Genomic DNA, 14,465 nt, shown 5'->3' with positions numbered 1-14,465 from the left:
TATACTTGGGTAAAAATAGCATTCGAACTAAAGCTTAGAAATTAAAATAATTATATTCATGCTTATTTGGCTTACTTAATAATAATCAAATTGATGAGTGGACAACAGCCAACATACATTTAGAACTACACAGGTGAAATTAGGGGAAATACTGTTTACCAAGTTCTGGTCCTTTATTCTAAAGGATTCATTTTTTGTAGTGCCCATAACCATTTGTTCTCTTAATTCATGATAGATTTTGGTTAAGGAAGGGAAAATATTTAAGCAACTTTTCTGAAAGTATAATAAAAGTCATGCATTTGTTTCCATAATTTTTCTATCAACTCATTTACATTTTAATATTTTACATCGAAGTTACAATGATGTGAAATACGATATGTATGCAAGACTATTTGGAATGTTTACTGTTACTTAATGAAATTTACTTAATCATTTAAAACCAAATGATAAAGGGAAAAAAAATTCAGTATCCAAAAAGTCAGGACACACTTCATTTTCCACCAAAATTTTAAATTAGCTAAATTTAAAAATCACCATCGTAATCACGTAAGTAAGGAATGACAAAGGCCAGGCGTGAGGTGTAAATGTGTACTTTCACGTTCAACATCAAAAGTCCTCTTTGGACCTACAGGTGACAGAAACAAGTATCTAGTTTCCCTGCCAACCAGTCCCCTTCCTGAAAGGGAACGATGCTCAGGACCTCCAGAAAGAGCTGAGTGGTAAGAACCTCCTGAAGCAGCCAAGACACCTGAACCAAGCTCAAGGTGTCCCCCATGCGGGCAGGAGCCCTGTCTGTGGGGTGTGTCCTCATCACCCCGGCGCTCAGCACTCCACACACCACCTGACAGAGGCGCAGAGCTCAGTACACAGGATGGAAAGGGATGGAAGGAAATACGTGATGCTACTGCAGCCATGCAAGGAAAGAAGCAGCAACCGTGAGCTGCTGGTGCAAAACTCACGATGTGCCCTCTCTCTTCTGAGTGTATGAAGTATGGACAAGTATAACCAAATGAAGTACAAGAGAACTGTGTAGTCGGGGGGACACCCTTACAGCTGGGGTGGGGGAGAAGGGGCAGAGGGGAATCAGGCACCAAGGAACCACTCACAGATCGCAACAGAAACTAGAAGGTAAGAGCGTGGTAGAATTCTTTATCTTTGCAGCTAATTTTACTTTCTAGCCGTTCAGTGTGCCTGGCACAGAGTAGCAGCTCAGTGGATACTTATAGAATGAATGAATGATCTGTACAGGAAGAAGAATGGATGGAGGGCCACAGAGAAGGACCACTTGGAAGGAAGATTATTGACTGGGGATGGCAGTTCTAAGGCCACAGCAGCCAGTGCCCCTCCGCAGGCTGTGCTCACAGCGGACCGGGAGATCAGCCCAATGGGAAGACTTTGCCTTCCTCGTACAAAGACGGAAGACCGCACTATTCTCTGGGGAGCAATGCACAGCCAGCTCCAGCCACCCTGGCCTTCTTCATTCTCTTCAAGCCACCAGATCTTTCTAAACTTAGGGATATTGCACCTGCTGCTCCCTCTGCCTGGACATTTTCCTCACTCTTTGCTTTGCTGACCCCTTCTCACCCTTAGTCCTATAAGAACACCACTGGCCACCTAGTTGCAAAGGAGCCCCCCTCCCTGCTCTCTTCCTAGATAGTCTTAATGGTCATGGTTGAAATGGAAAATACATGTGTGTCTCTCTCAAGTCGGGAACTATGGTCGCCAGGTCCCCAGCACCCAGCACAGTGAATATCTGCAGGATGAGTGAGTCTGCAAAAACAAACTGCAGGGCTTGGTGACACTGCCGAACAACGTGAAGAATTAAGGGCCACAGAAAACCTGCCCCCCACAGGCTCTGCCCCCACCACCTACTTCTCCACCTCAAGCAAACAGGACTCCCATACTCAGAAACACTCCGAAGGAGTCTCACCCTTCAGGGGCCAAGACATGAGTATGATAGAATCTTTGCAACTAAAACAAGTCTGCCTGTCTCTTGAGGCTTGATTTTCCAACTGCTGTATGTGTTCCTGAAAGGTCCGTTTCCAGAGGAGGTCCAGGCCAGGGACCAAGAGCCCCAGGCCAAAGGGCACATGCAGGTTCAAGTTCCCTTCAGAGGACCCAACATCGCCATCAACCAACCGCATGACCTTGAGCAAGTCAACCCCCTATGGATAAGCCTCCCTGTCTCCATCCCAAGGCAGGGAGTGTTGGAAGGATTGAATTAAATAATGCCTTGTATTTTAAAGCCAAGGCCAACTATGTAATAAGCACTCAATAAATGCTAGCAGTTTATTTATAGGACTTGATCTTGGTTTCATATTTCTCCCAGGAAGATGGGATCTTGCTTCTTACTGTAACATCACCAGGGTATTCCTCATTTTCTAAGGATGGCTGGCATTTTCCTTTTGTCATAGATTTGGGGTCCCTCCCGGTGAGGGAAAGTCAGCCCAAATTCCACCTTTTCCCCTGAGGGAAAAAGAAAAGTAGTTATGTTCAACCCACCACCTCTCATGTAGGTGACTCATCTTGAATGCAATGGCCTCAAGTTCAACTCCATTTTACATTTCATGCTTAAGCACTAGGCTCCCTTGAAAGCAGCAGGTGATTGTAGGCCTATATGCAAATTAAGCACATCCCTGTGTGTATATATACATATATATGTGTGTGTGTGTGTGTGTGTGTGTGTGTATATGTATATATATGTGTGTATATATATACATATATATATACATACATATATATACATATATACATATATATGTGTGTGTGTGTATGTATATATATGTGTGTATATATATACATATATATATACATACATATATATACATATATACATATATATATACACACATATATATACATATATACATATATACATATATATATATATATATATATATATATATAAAATCTGGAACCTGGAACATAAGAAATCATTATCACTGCCTTTACTTTCACTTTTCTCTTGATATAATAGCTCCAAAGTGATTCTGCTCTCGTTCACAGCACCCATCTTGCCCAGGACACAGAATGCACTTGACAGATACTTTTTAAATGAGTGAATGAATGAATGAATGAATGACAGCACTTCCTTGGCATCTTTGGCTTTAGTCCAGGGAAAAGATGAAAACAAGGGCCACCACATTCCCACCAAGATCCCAGCAACCAGTAGGGGTGTGTGTGCGTGCGTGTGCGTGTGCGTGTGTGTGTGTGTGTGTGTGTGTGGCCTGGAAACAAGGTGCGAACGTTTCATGGATTAGAGTGAGAATGTTTGTTTAGTGAAGACATAAACCCCACCCCCACCCCGTACCCTTCCATGAACTCAGCTGACCCTTTAAAATGCATCTTCTGAAACATATAGGAAATCAATCAGCTGATACTTATTGATCCCGGGTAAATAACTCCAAAGGCCAGCCAGGGAAACAAAGGGGGAATCTCCACTAGGCTGTGCAAATGACTGATGCCCACAGTTTCTAGTGGGGTTTCCGTTCCTAAAATATTTAACAAAATGTGTAAAACAAGTACTAGCAGTAGCTGGCCATTTGTTGAAGAGCTGGTCTCTGGACTCATTAATTAATCACCGTCTCTTTTAATCCTGATGACTCAATTAGGGAGGATTATTCCAATTCTACTGATGAGAAAACTGAGGTTTAAAGATAGGAATGTCCCGCTCCCAGAGAGCTTGTAAGTGCTGGAGTGGGTGTCAAACCTGGCCCCATCTGACTGACTCTGGCCACTGCCATCACTGTGTCATACTACTGAAAAAAAGCCTTCCAGCTCTTCCTCATTTACAAACCTGATGTTTCTAGCTCAATAAAATAAACATCTTGATCATGGAATGAGGGTGGCAGCATCTCTAAAAACTAAATTATGCAAAAAACTACCCTATAGATATTGATACATGAAGCAATGCATGCACTATGAACTCTTGCAAAAACATTTAATTAGCAAATAAAATGCACACAAAGAATTTTCCTCTTTAGACTCCTCTTCTTCAGAAGCAATGATGGAGTAAGTGGGAAAATGCAGTTTCCCTGAGTTAATCAAAGGGTTAACAGTTGGCTGATGATAGAGATTAATAAAAAGAGGGTGCCCTTGGCTCCCCAGTCCAGCAACAATTCAATTTTCCTGCCTTCAAGATGAAGGCGGGCAAGCACAAATTATCATATTAGAATTTTGCATTGGATTCTGCTCGGCCCTCGATTGCTAGAGAAGTAAGCACCGAACCCCCAGCCTCCCCAGGCCACCTGGCCCCTTCACAATGACCACTGCAGGAAGCCAACCTCCACCAGACATGAGTCACAGAGACAGATTCCAACTCGAAAGTCTGTCCTGAGGAATGAAGCAGCTGGAAACCACTCACTCTTTAGATCAATGAACAAATTATTTTATTGAAGGTGGTATTTGGAGATCACACACAAGAATTATGTGATTTCTATCTCGGCAATATTATCATGCAAAAGGAGAAAAAGTTTTCTCAACAGCAAACCCCCCGTCGTCCCCAAGATCCACATACGAGCCTTGTATTTTTCACCTGAGTAGCCAGATCCTAACGCACGCAAAAGCAAGCGGTGCCTGAAAACACCATCTCACACAGGTCTAGATCCTGTCAACCTTTTGAGACGTGAGGCAAAGGCATGAGGTTCAAGTGGCTGGTATCGTTGAGATAAAAGGGCATTATGTCAAAACGCGGCCGGTTCTTCTGGGAAGGCTTTGAAAACCGTACATACTCTAATATCTGGAATATATTACTGGCCCTCACCAGACAGCCATCACTAAAGAATAAACACACCAGCAGGCACAGCATACACACATCTCCCAAAAGACAGGCCGTATCACCACTTGCTACGTCACAGAAGCACTGTCATGGGAAATGCCTATCAGATGACCAGACCCCAGATGAGCCCATCATTTGTCACACACTTAGAAAGCCACCGTGTCTTCCTTGGGGTGGCAGCCGTTATTAAAGAGGACATTGCTACCTTACAGCCTTAATCAACACGTTTTCAGATCGTGCGAATGTTTGGATCATCTTGTCTGTATTTCTTCTGCCTCCAAAACATGCTAGATGAGAATTTTAAATGGAACTAAATTCCTCGTGCACCGCCCCCCACCAGCAAACTTTAACAAAAGCTTTTTCAACATACTTCCAGAATGTGTGTGCAAAGGGTGACACAGCTGAAAAGAAATGGGGGGCGGGGGGGGGGTGCTGAAACAAAACAAAACAAAAAAACACACAGAAAACAGATATTAAGTTGTCAAGTCAATGATCTCAGAAAAGAATTGCAGAGAGTGTCTGGCGTTTTGCTTTAGAAACGGAGCATCCGAAGAAGTCCGTGAGAGCTCCAGGCTGGCCTGCAGCTTCAGAGGGCTCCTCCGAGCTCCAAGTCCACGTCCGTCCATCCAGAGTGGCGGCGCACAGGGCTGAGCGAGAGGAGGGGCCTCGAGGACCAGCCCCGAGGCGGCCCTCCACCATCAGAGGCGGTTTGGCTGAGCAGATTAAATCCTTTTCATGTCGGCATGTGGCGGCTTTGCTCCCTCCCTGCGTTCCCACACTACACTTTTCCACCTTTTGAACTCTTCTTGGGCTATGGGAGCTGGGTTGTCACCCACCAGCGCTGACCCTCTTTCGGGTGGAAACGTCTGTGCGTAAAGTTTCTCAGATACTGCAAGAATCCTGCACTGAGTTTAATTAGCACATCCAGCCATGTTTCATCAGTGAGATGCTCTTTGCTCCGTGCAGATTTAAGGCTGCTGAAATAGCCACTTGGCATCAACAGATTACAACCCCAAACTGGGAGCCCTGGCCGCGGAAGCACAATAATTAAAGCACTTTAGCTGTAATTTCAGTAAGATTTCCCACCCCCTTCAATAGGCTTCATAGAAACGACAGCCCTTCTGTAATAATTTGGAAGGCTTTGCCTGACTTGACTTTAATAGATTTTAAAAGAGAATGAAATTTTTTTAAAGAACCAAAAAATGCCTGTGCCACTTTTTTTTCTCTCTCCAATAAGGAATCAATGCTTTTAGACATTTTGAAAAGTAAAATTCAATAATCGAGCTATTCAAAGAGATGTAAGTTTTCTATAATATCCATGTGTTCTGCTTGCTTCTCTACAGTTGGTACAGTTTAGCTGACACAGTTCCCAAATATTTTCTTCCTCTCGAAAACAAATTTACAACAACGCGTATGCCCTCCAAGTGGCAGGTTCCAGTGTACGTTTTCAACTTGCACATGAAAGGTGAGTTTAATGGGACCGGGAAAGATGGTTTTGTCATAGTCCGCGCTGAGTATTGTACGCATGAGTTCCCAGGCTAATCCTGCTGGCTTCAAATTCTCTCTTGACCTTGCTGGAGCCTTGTGGCTGCAACAAGTGTCACAAGCTTCAGTCTGCCCACTAGTAAAACTGCTGAGGGATGCCCTTCACTGGGTGGTTAAAAGAACTAGAGGAGATAACACACCTGAGGTGCAGAACGCAGGGCCGAGCATGAGACAAGACCCAAGCACCAGCAGCCAATGCAGGAGTCAGTGTTCTGCCCACCTCCGCACACCTACACAGAAGTGCCCCAGACCCTCCCTCCCCAGGTGCCCAGAAATACAGGCATAAATCTTAACTGAATTCCTGAAAACCTTGAAGGCCCTACAAGCTAGCCCTTCCGTGAGCCAAAATCCCATCCAAGTCTACGGGAATTACGTGGGAACCTTAGATGCGCAGGTGAGACCACCATTATAATTAAGGGCATTGCTGTGATTAATCTCGGTTTTAGCGACTGTATGGGTCGGGTTTTACAACCTAAATAGAGCTACTTCATCCTGGGGGACAGTACGCGTGCATGTGTAATTTGGTCACGAAACAACAAAAATCGAAAAAACATGAAGGAGGCTGATGGTCCCAGATGGATGGAAAAGGTGGAGTGAAGCATGGGGAGTGGGCAGACCAGCATCTGGGCTGAAGAATCAGCAGGGAGAGGGAGAGGGAGAGGCAAGAGACAAGCCCACCTCGGTAATCAGAGACCCAGCGCAACACGGCTCAGGTAATCAAAGCTGTAATGCACTGATCGAAAACTTGCAGGTTAATGTCAGCTCAAGCCTACGGTGATCATTTTTCCTGTGTCAAAATGGCACTTAATTTTCTCATTGTAAAGCTACAGAGTAAGAATAGGTAGGTAAAGGAGGGGGGATAACCCTACAAACGGATTTTCCTTCCTGCATCTCTTAATGCCCTCGAGGCATCTGCGTGACTTTCCTTCGAGGCCCCTGCCCCTCAAAGAGGGCTTGCTTTGGCTGTCCAGAACCTTCTCCACCTGCCCATGAAGCCTCCAAGCCTGGTGTCCAGAAGGCTGTGGCTGGCTTCTTGGGTCCGTAATGAAATCACAGGGGTCTTGCAGTGAGTATGCCCCAGGGCAGCTCACACCAGCCAGGGGAGTCGCACTGCAGCAGCGGAGGGGTTAAGCATGCCAATTCTGGAGGCAGACTGCGTAGGCTTTAATCCTAGGGCCACTACCCATCCCTCTCAGTGCTTGAGGTTCCCTTCCTGAAATTTCGGACAAATATAATACCTCCTGACATAGACAGGTTGTAAGGATTAAACAAATAAAGCATTTAGAACCCATGCCTACCACACGGTAAGTGCTCAAAAAGAATCCCAGCGCCCTCCTCCTGCCAGCAGGGTGCCCGGCCTCAACTCTGAGACCAAGAACGGTTACTTCCCAGTTCTTGATTCATACATCACTGTCAGGGGACCCAGAACCCAACTCCCACCCACAGGGCCATTTTCAGGGTGTAGCTGATATAAACACAGTCAGAGCTGAGAACCACACCTTCACTCTGGACACCCTCTGCCCACTATTCTTCCACTGTGGGAGTCTTCCCTCTTCCCAGACACCATAGGTCTGTGTCCGTTTGGTGCAGGCCCCAACTCCCTGCTGCCTCACGGCACTGGACATGCCTGTCTCCCAACAGCCTGTGCTCTCCCAGTGGGTGAAATCTCTGTGTGCTCCCTAAGATGGCCAGCACAAGGCCTGGCACATGGAAAGCATGGGAAATGAGCCTGATTTCCCCCCAGGGGACACATGGAAATGTCTGGAGACCTGTTTCATTGTCACAACTGGGAGGTGCTACTGGCCTTTAGGTAAGAGGTCAGGGATGCTGCTAAACATCCCACAATGCACAGGACAGACCTCCACAAGTAGGTAATGGCCACAGGGACACTGTTGAGAAGCCCTGTCCAGGAACACAATGTCCAGGTTAGTCAAACAAATCCCACCAAAGGCCTCACCCTGAATCTTAGCTCTTCAGGCAGATAAACCTGACCTCTAACTGGCTCGGAAGCTGTGAAAAGCCAAGTACCCCATGTCCTTTGTAGTCGCAAAAACCCCAGGAGAAGAGAAAGACCAAAGATCTACAATGATTTCTTAAAGTGAAAGTTGGGGGTGATCAGGGCCCTCACGCAGCCAACAGAGCCAGCTAAAACCCGCCCCGATCTCCGCACAATGAAGCCCCATGGCAGACAGGCAACAGAAGCCTGGTGATGGCATAAACTGGGCAGGAAGGCCCCCACCCCACCCCCAGGCACTGCCAGGACCCAAGCCAGGTGGCTGGCTGAGTAGCCTACCTTCCTGAGGTGGCCTCCATCCATGTCTGCCTTCATTTGGGGAGGAAAGGAACCCTGAGGTGGCACATGGAATCTAGAGCAGATCGCCTGCACTCCTCGGGCTCCATATTCTCAGGATACATGTTCCCCTCCACTGCACACATACACTCACAAACTCCCTACTCTGCCCTGAGTAGTATAGTTGTGCACAAAAAGGAAATCATCTTGGGACAGGTGCTTCAAGCAGGCAACACCCTCCCCAGCACATGCACGAGTACACACACGCATGCACACACACGTACACACACCAGTGTCACCACAACTAAGACCTCAGTCTGCACATATGACCGCACGAATGACTCCCTAGTTTAGCTCAGCTGCTGACCCCTCTAAGGCCACTCAGTGCTACCAAGGGTGGCCCAGACAGTCTAGACCTGAGCGACCAATCCCTCTCCTTGACAAAATGCCTCTGTCCCAACAACTCCCAACGGGGTACCACTCAACCAGGTAAAACACACAGTGAGCCTCACCAGCCAGGCAGAGCCTTCCACCCCCAACTTGCCCTGGGAATGCTTCTTTCCTTCTATCCTCCCGAAGCCCTGCCATGGCATGTTCTGGAGGGAGCATGCCGGTATGCAGGGCAGGTATGGTTTCACAGAGAAAGCCCCTATTAGCAGAGAGGAGTCTCTCCAACGCCAATGAACTCGTGCCTTGCTTTTAGACCTCCCAAGCCGGGCTTCACAGCCTGAGAAGGCCACCTGACCACAAGTGTCCTTCCAGCTCAAATCTGAGGCCTGCCTTGGAGACAGGATAAAGCAGGGCTGAGCACTCACCTACTCTAGGTTCTGGAAGAGACATTTGGGGACTGCTGTCCTCAGCATGGACAAAAACTGACCTGGAGAAAGCTCACTTCTGTTGTTACACGTGCATCAAGTCTCACTTTAAATAATGCTGAGAACAAAATGCAAGCTGATATTTCAGCTTACTTAAAAGGCTTATTAAAAACACTAAATCCAAAGATGTTAAAAAGCTATAATTGTCCTCATTCAAACTGGAAAAATAAATCTATTTGCTTTCTTCTTTTATGATCCTCTTCTAAAAAAATAAGTTCATCTGTATTCTCACGAGCATCACTGCTGCCTTTCTTTCCCTCCATTCAAGGCACCTTAAAAACACCTGTGCCATTCATAGCCAACTTTTGAGCAAAAGGCAACCATGTCTGGGGAAGGCTGTTTAACTCCGATTTCCTCATGCCAGAGATAAGCTTGTCTTGCTCAAAAAAGTAAGATGGAGTTCAGAGTTCATTTGAATGGGCTTGTGGATTTTATAGGTCTGAGCTGATGGAAATTTCTTTGGTTACCTAAGGCAGAGCAGACAGCCTAATCGCTCAGCTTTTTGGGGCTTGGCAGGCAGTGATCCTTCAGGACCCATTGGGCGGCTGTGGTTAGTAGGGCTGTGCATACTGGCCACCTCCCTGTCCTCTCCCATTATAGGGGTTACCGGCCTCCGGCTCGGACCAGAGCAGCGTGACTGTCGCTCCCTGCCTACCCTAAGTCGTCCGTGAAGATAGCCCCAGCCAGCAGTTAACTTGCTGAGTTGTGAGGATCTCAAGCCTGCTCAGAAGTTAAGCACTCCAGGCACAGAACAAGATGGGTTTTCAGAGCAGTGGTCCAAGAGAATGCAAATTTATCGAAAGCGCTTTCTCCAGGTTTTCCATAATTAGCATTTATGTCTCCAGGAACTGTCTCCCCGAACCCAGTTTAGGGTGAAAGCATTTTAGAGACTTTCTCTGCAGATGACATATGAGGTACTAACCTTTTTTCATATGCCCAGATGTTAAGTTCATTTTCATCACATTTATGCAAATTTCATTTGAACAGTAAATCAAAAGAAATCTTAAATCATTGTACACTATTTAAAAATCCACACTAAATCCGGTTTACTTGCAGTGATATTAACATAAAGTCACAGTTAAGGGACTGAAGGTAGAAAGCAGATGTCACAATCCCTTCTTCCACGCAACAGCCCCAGAGATACCTGGGGTCCTGGCCCTCCATCAGTTCTAAATGTCTCTGCCTGGTCACCACTGGATTCAAGTTTGGCCAGATTAGAGGCGCTCTAGAAACAGAAGCCTTCTAAAAGTTTTCCAAACTATAGGACAACAGAGGTCTCTCAGTCCAGGGCCCTGTCACCCGTGTCAGTGTCTGGACTGAGACAGGACAAAGTTCCAAGGCAGGGGCCCAGTGGTGAGACTTCTGGCAGCTTGCTCCCTCCTCAGTGGGGGGAGAAGTTAATTCCTAGGACTCTGCAGGCCTGCATTTGTCAAGGCGCTGGACGTCAGTGCTATCATTACCAAGCAAATCAGCCAGGCGGTTAATGGTGGAATCAGGAGACATTTGCACTCTGGTATCAGAATGACATCATAACTAAAGCAGCCTTCAGCCAGAAGCTCTAGGCTCTCTACAAGCAGAGGCCAGAGGGCTGCTGGGGGCGCCCCCCTGTGACTCCCCAGGCGGGAAGCTGAGTCCTTACCCCTTCCAGGAGGGGTGGTGGGCCCAGCCCCTAGCAAGTTCCTAGGCAAACAGGAACCAGGGCTACAGTTCTCTCCCAAGCCAATCGACTTTCCCCCAGGTTCTGAACACTGTAAATAATACTAATAATATATTATGTATTTTTAATAAAATTTAAGATCCTATAAAAACCACTTTCCTCGCCAGGCAAGGGTTGGTATTTTATTAATGCAGCTACATTTTGGCTATAGCATTTATGGCATTTCCAACAGAATCGTCAATTTCTCGGTGACCCCATCTAGCAAAGAAGCTCTTTACTCTCTCCTTTGAGCAACAGAAATAAATGATGCTGGGGAAACGGGGCGGGGGGGGGGGGGGGTTCGGGAGCTAAGGAAGAAGCCCTTCCTGGTCTTGTTTTGGCTGCTTTTCTTTTTAAAGCCGATCACTCACACGCACGCACACACACACACACACGCGCGCGCGCGCACACACACATACACACACACACACACACACACACACACACACACACACACACACAGAGCCAGAGACACAAACCTTAGAATAATGGGGGAAGCATTTAGCTAGCTGCATCCGCGGCGCGGCGCGACGAGCAGCCGGCCCCGCTCGCTCTCGCTCGCAGCTCTGCCCTCCACGCCGGACCCACTACTCGCCCGGGACCCGAGATGCCCAACTCCACCGCGCCCCAAAGGTCGCCTCCCGAGTCTCGCTACAGGTACACGCGTGGCCCAAACACCTCACCTGGCCCGAGAAGTCGGGAGACAGAGAAGAAAAAGTTCTGCGAGCTGCCAGCCGAGAGCCCCGGAGCCCGCGGCCGCAGTCCTTCTGCCACAGCGAGCAGCCCGCAGCCGAGGCCCGCCGGCAGCGCGCGGCTCCCGGCTCCTCGCTGGCCGGCTTTGCGCGCTAACCTCTGGGCGCGCCGAGGCCACGGCAAGGCACTTACTTGGCACTCGCTTTGGTGCGTGCAGGTCGTCGTGGTGTTCACTTGGGTTTTCAAACAAGTTTCAGGGAGGAAGAAGGAGGCAAAAAAAAAAAAAAATCCAATTATGCAAATTGGCTCCGGACTGGGAGGCGCGCTCTGGATCTGACGCGGCTACTGTACGAGTTCTCGGAGCAGCCCCGGGCCGGGCAGATTTATGCGGGCGCGTCACGGCTACGCCAGGTCCCGCCGCCGGAGCATCTCGAAGTTAATTAAAGCGGTAATGTCCACTTTCCCGGCGACCCTCCGTGCGCGGGTTTACTGTTTCACGGTCCAGCCCGACCCGGGCGAGGGCGGGGGCGCTTTTCCCCACGCCTCTCGTCCTTCCCTCTTCTTGCTCCCCCTCTTTTTCCTCTTTCTCTCCCCCCCCCCGTTTTTCCTCTCTTTCGTCTCTTTAAGTCGCCTGCCTTCCACTCAGTGAACAATGAACAAAGATGTGAGTGATGGGAAAAGATCGCCCCCTCCCAACCCCAGCAGTGAGCAAAGCCGGTCTTAAAGTAAAAACCCAGTTGCGAATATCAAACTGGAAAAGAAAACAGTGCGTTCCCAGTCTGCCCCCACCATACCCACACACGCACGCACGCACGCTCACCCCACCCCAAGTTCACCTAAGCCCTGGCAGGGGGCGGGGGCGCCGAGGCCAGGGCTCCAGGGGCTCCCCAACTCTCCGGAGACACCCGGGACATGAGAGACTGGGGGGAGGGGGGGGGTGACCAGCTCTCAGGCCGAGCTCGCTTCCCGCGCCCCTCCCCGCCTGCCCACCCCCCCTTCCCGGACCCCCTCCCCGCGTCTACACCGGCCAGCCGGGCCCGGCGGCCCGCTCGGGCTGCCCGGCGGCCGGATGCGCTCAGCAAACGCGGCCCCTGTCGGATTTCTGCTATACTGCACAGCGGCGACGGCGGCGGCTGCCGGGAGAAGGCGCAGGAGGAGCGGGAGGCCGGCACCGCGCGCGCACTCGCCCCTCCCGGCCCACTGCCCCTGGCCGGTGCCCGGCCGGCCGCCCGCTCCCACCCGCGCGCGCACCGGCGCCCCCACCCGCGCCCCGGCACGCACCCGGCGCCCGGACCCGCAGGCCAGGACGCCGCGCAGCCGCCGTATTTTCTGCTAAAGTGAAAACGAAGGCGGCTGACAAATCACGTCTCCTGTGAGGCACTCGTTAGACATAACAATATCCGGCAAACAAAACCCAGCCGCGGCGGAGACAGGCGCGCGGGGCTGGGACCCCGCCCTGCCCCTCCTCGGCCCCCAGCTCCTTGCCACTGCCCCGCCGTCCCTACCCAACCCCCAAATGATCGGGGGCTGTGTCCAGGTTGGCTAAGAAGGCGGACAGTAGGAACGCTCACAATACAGAAGTGAAGGGAGGGAGGGGGCAGACAACTTTCCACCTGTCCCCAAAGAAAGCCCCGCTGGAGTTTCCTTGGAAGAGTTAGGAGGAGAGGGGGGTGAGGACAGATCTCTCTCTGCCCCGCATCCCCTTTCTTTTTTCTAACTTCTCGGCGCCTGCGTTTCCACCTTCCGCTTCACGTACATCCATCTATATAGAGATATCTATATTTTAAATTATTTGCAAAACTGCAACAGATGGGCGCGTCGAGATCTGGACACTTTCCTACTCATCATCAAAGAAAAGCTCCCCCCCCCTTTTTTTTTTTGCCTAAAATACATCCTGGTCCCGCCTACGACTGTTTTCCTCAATTCTTGATCTTCAAAAAATAATGTCTTGAAGCAAACAGAAAGGTTTATCACAAAGATCATTCTCCCCCCAGTCATACATCTGGGCTAGTGGATCTGTTCCCCCAAACTGCACTCTTCCCGGACGCCCCCAACCCTCTCTCTCCTCCGCCTTCCAGAGGCCCCCACGCCCGGACCCCCTCACTCCGATTGGCCTCATTTCTCCAGCCCAGGGCTGGCCGGCTCACTTCCCTTCATAAACCTGTTACTTATTTCTTTCTTTATTTGTATCTTTGGCCCCGGGGCCTGGCCTGGACTGGGGCAGGTGCTACGGCCGGCGCCTGTGCTTGCGGGCGACGCGGCCTTTCCTGGGGTCGCGGGTTCGGACCCTAGCACCCCGACCTCGGCCTCGCCCGGCTCTCGGGCCACAGGAGGCCAATGAAAACACAAAATGGCAGGTCTCAGCGGCCCTTGGCGCCCGCAAGTTTGACACACTGTAAGCATCAGCTAACTTTGATTTTAAAAAAGAAGAAGAAGAAAGAAAGAAAAAGAAAAAAAAAAAGAAATGGTTACAAATTAGCCTCTCTCCCCCCCGGCGGCGGGGCCAGAATCCCGCAGCGAGCCGCGAAGGGAGAAAGGGAGCGAGGGGCGCCCGAGTCTCAGGCAGAGGAGAAAATAGGGAAAGTCACT

General features: G+C 49.5%; 1 protein-coding gene across 3 annotated transcripts in view; it reads right to left on the bottom strand.

Moving 5' to 3' along the window:
• Positions 1-14,465, bottom strand: part of ZNF536 (zinc finger protein 536) — a 435,554-nt gene that overhangs the window by 420,430 nt on the left and 659 nt on the right. For 2 of the 3 annotated variants that reach the window (XM_047836662.1, XM_047836664.1), the window contains exon 1: positions 11,867-11,931. The exons of the other annotated variant lie outside the window; for it this stretch is intronic. The gene's annotated coding sequence lies outside the window, so the exon portion shown is untranslated. Of the gene's footprint in view, positions 1-11,866; positions 11,932-14,465 lie in introns of those variants that run through there. 3 annotated transcript variants of the gene reach the window in all.

This window comes from Prionailurus viverrinus, chromosome E2, assembly GCF_022837055.1.
Source record: "Prionailurus viverrinus isolate Anna chromosome E2, UM_Priviv_1.0, whole genome shotgun sequence".
Lineage (NCBI taxonomy): Eukaryota > Metazoa > Chordata > Mammalia > Carnivora > Felidae > Prionailurus > Prionailurus viverrinus.
Note: the sequence above shows the minus strand (reverse complement) of the source record. Positions and strands in the feature narration are given on the sequence as shown.